Raw genomic sequence first — 4,407 nt, 5'->3', positions numbered from 1 at the left:
ATGATGGATATGAAAGGGATTAAAAAATGTTGCTTCACTTTCCTTTTTTCTCAAGAAGTCCAAGAGCTATTACTCCCCCTTGCTGAGTTCATATTATGTGCCAGACAATACTAATTCCTTAGTATTGCTTTAATCCTCACAAGGCTTCTGTGAAGTAGTTGTTACTATTGGATCATTTCCATTTTGTCGAAGTGAAAAATGAAATACAAAGGCTCAAAGATATTAGTACCCCTCAGGTGTATCTTACTTTACCTTGGCTCCCTTGTCCAACTGGGTACATAAAATTCGGGTATACAAACTTTTAGATATATACTGCACTAAATAATAATCTATCTTTCCATTAATTATATTTCAATTCAAGGATTCAAAGTGTCTTCTTTGCCTAAGTATAATGTGCTATGATCGATACTAGAAAAACACACACGTGACTGATTCTCTGTCCTCAAGGAACTTAAGATTGGAAGCAATTTATCTTCGTTCCAACCTCAAATCCATTGACTAAAGAATGAGGCTTATTCTATGATCACCAGAACAAAAAGGAGAAAACAACCATGTTGTATTCTCTTGGGCTATTAGAAATTGCTAATATAGATAAATTGCCAAGACATGCAGCTGAGAATTTATACACGTGCTTAATGAAATCTGGTCATCAGAGCAATTTACTGACGTTAAGGCAACTCAATTATAAGAAAAAGAATAATGGACATAGAATTAACTCAAAGAAGTAATTCTAAATGTAGACACAGAGTTCAGTTTTCCTTCTATAATGCAGGGTGAGATAACAAAATTTAGACCTGAATTTACTGATAGTTAATCCCAATTATAATAACACCTTTAAAAAAATTTTTGGTTTGTATCCTATAAACATTGGAATTTGGGATGGGAGGTGAGGTTTTTGCTTGTTTGTTTGTTTTAATATGACTATCAAGTGTTCCCATCTGATTAGAAGTCCCAGAGTGGTATTTTAATAAAATGTAATTTGAAACTGATAAACTGATAAACCTTGTACAACTTAACGTAAACCTTATACAGGACAATAAATGCAGATTTAACACTGTTTGCTGTAGTCTCTATACTGTTCATGGCCTAAATATTACAATTATTTTAAGTATCAAAATAAGGGGGCATTAGACAGGGTGACTTTAAAATATTGAGCAGTATACATTCACATTGTTCAATAGAAATTCTACTTCCCTTTTCTCAGTTGTAAAAAGGACTAGATTGTCAAGCAGGCATTTGAATTATTTATTTTAAAACAGCAAGGTAGCTGTATTAGATTGAATGTGAAACTGTGTCTCCTTTTGGCTATTGATTGGCCAAAAAAGTACCTATTTGATTTTGTATATAAATAGGACTGTGAGTGATAAACATTCTTAACACATGAATTTTGGTTATAAATAAGAAAAACTAGATGATGGATAATAAATTTCTAGTTGCCAAAGACATTTCTTTGACCTATCCTTTCTTTCCACCTACATATTCCTATCTCTATTAAAACAAATGCTAAAAACAGTTTCTGGCTGAATTTGAGCGTAACTGAATTTTAACTAAACAAGGATGCCATCAACCATCTTTGTGTTGTTTTCAATATCCTTTCCTCTCCCTGAATGCTGTGCATTTCTTTCAGTTTTTCTACAATTGCTCAAAATATTTTATGAACTAATATTTAGAAATTGCCATTGTAATTGGAAGCATGTTTATTTGAATATTCAAAATTATGGCTAATATACCATGGCATACATTTTAAAATAGGAAACAATGCAGAACATATTTTCAGGGAAAAATGAGTTCTATGAGTGTATGTGTGTGCTGTGGAAATGATGCTGAATGAATAAACATGATACAATCCACTCTGGTTATTTTAGGAAGGTGAAAGTGGAAAATGGCAGAAAGATTTAAACTTTAGTTATTTCTTGAAATTATTTTGATTGTGAAAATGTGCATTATATATATATAATTGGCAAAAGAAATCAATGAAGTTATATTTAAATAAATATGTAGAAAAGAAAAACAAACAAGCCTTTCTTCCTATAGGGAACAAGGTAGCATGAATACTTAGGACTTCCTCAAAGTGAAGAACGATATTACCAGATTGATGAACTTAAGCAAAAAAATCATAGTTAACACTATGTTATATATTAGAGTAACATATTCCAAATATTAAGATAAAAAATTTTTTCTTGAATTTTCACTACAACTCTACCTTAAGAAATTGAATTTTATAGAATTAAATAACTTGCCAAATAAAACATAAAATGTTAAATTCAGAAATTCCAATATTTTAAAATCAAGGACCTTTGTTCCTAACTACTATATTTATACTACTACTATATTTACACTGCCTACTAGTATTTCCATAGAGCCATGTATTTTCTAGTGAAGTTAGTTCCAATCTCAAATCCACAGACAGATGAATGAGACTTGCTCTATGATCACCAGAACAAAAAGGAGAAAAGAGCTATGTTGTATTCTCTTGGGCCATTAGAAATTGCTAATGTAGATAAATTACCAAGACATGTTGCTGAGGAGAATTTGTACATATGCTAACGAAATCAAGTAAAAACAATGCTCTCAAATCAATATCAGAGAGATATTCTTTGAGATATCTTTCTTACAATCCTGTTATTGTGAAACTGCTTCATTAAGAGATGTCTGATTTTATTAGTAGTCGTTTGGCATTTCTAGGATGGTTTTGCAATTTAAAACTTATTTTAAATAAACTTACTCTTTGTTTTAGCCACATGGATTCAGAGGATTAAAAGATCTATAATTTAGACTTATTTGTTGATATCCCCAAACACGTGTAGTATAGTCTATATCTTGTTAACAAATTTATTTTTAAAATTTTGTTTCTTTGTTTTGCTTATGATTTTAAATTTAATCTCAAAAGAGAAAGTCCACCCTATGAAATTTATTGAATAGATGATTTTCTTAGATTTTTGCTCCTTTGTTTTGTATAATTTACAATGTTTCAGTTCACTTGAAGTGCTGGATGAAAAGAACAGAACTATTTGTAAATGTACAGTTACTCTTTGAATATTTAGATTCGAACAACCTTTGATTTAGTTTAGTGATCATAACCCACAAATATTTATGTTTATTCCTTGAATGTTGTCATTACTGGATACTTATAACAATTACCATAATCTAAACATTTGGGGGTACTGGGTGGCTCAGTCGGTTAAGCATCTGGCTCGTGTGTGGTTCATGGGTTCTAGCCCCCATCAGGCTCCATCTTGATAGTGCAGAGCCTGCTTGGGATTCTCCCTCCCCCTCTCTCTGCCCCTCCCCTGCTTGCTCTCATCAACATTTGTTATTTCTTGTCTTTTTGTTAATAGCCATTCTGATAAGTGTCAGGTGATATCTCATTGTGGTTTTGACATGCATTTCCCTGATGTTGAGTGATGTTGAGCATCTTTTCATGTTGGCCATTGTATGTCTTCTTTGGAAATAAATGTCTACTCAGGTCTCTGCCCATTTCTAAATGAGATTAAGTATTTTTTGTTTCATTTTGTTTTGGTGTTGAGTTGTATAAGTTCTTTATATATGTTGGATATTAACTCCAATATTTTGGATATTTGCAAATATCTTTTCCCATATGTTAAATTGTGTTTTAATTTGTTGATGGTTTCCTTCACTGTGCAAAAGCTTTTTATTTTGGTACAGTCCCAAAAGTTGGACATATCTAGAGAAAAATGCAATAGCTGATGTCAAGGAAATTACTGCCTATCTTTTCTAAGAAGAAGAAGTAGTTTCATGACTCACACGTAGACCTTTAATCTTTGAGTTTATTTTTGTGTATGATGTAAAAACAAAAGTGGTTCAGTTTTATAGAAACTGTTCCAGTTTTCTTCTTTCTCCTTTAGCTGTCCAGTGCTCAGGGCAACCGGGTGGCTCAGTGAGTCAGTAATGACTCTTGGTTTCAGCTCAGGTCATGATCTCACAGTTTATGAGATCAAACTCCATGTTGCACGGTCAGCACAAAGCCTGTTGGGATTCTCTTTCTCCCTCTCTCTCTCTGTCCCTCCCCTGCTCTCTCTCTTTCTTGCTATTTTTCAAAATAAATAAATAAGCAAACACTAGCTGTCCGGTTATCACAGGACCATTTGTTGAAGACCATCACTTCCCCATTGTTTATTCTTGCCTCCTTTGTCATAGGTTTCTTTCTGGACTCTATTTTATTTATCTTTGTGTCTATTTTTATATGGATACAATGGTTCTGATTACTATAGCTTTGTAATATATCTTGAAATCTAGGATTGTGAGACTCCCAGTTCTATTTTTTTCTCAAGACTGCTTTGGTTATTTGGGGACTCCTGTGGTTCCATGTATATTTTAGTATCATTTGTGGTAGTTCTGTGAAAAATGTTGTCAGTACTTTGATAGGGATTGCGTTCAACCTGTAGA

The sequence above is a fragment of the Crocuta crocuta genome, unplaced genomic scaffold, assembly GCF_008692635.1.
Source record: "Crocuta crocuta isolate KB4526 unplaced genomic scaffold, BGI_CrCroc_1.0 scaffold6, whole genome shotgun sequence".
In the NCBI taxonomy this organism is placed as follows: Eukaryota; Metazoa; Chordata; class Mammalia; order Carnivora; family Hyaenidae; genus Crocuta; species Crocuta crocuta.
The sequence above is the reverse complement of the archived record's forward strand: the minus strand, read 5'-3'. Positions refer to the sequence as shown.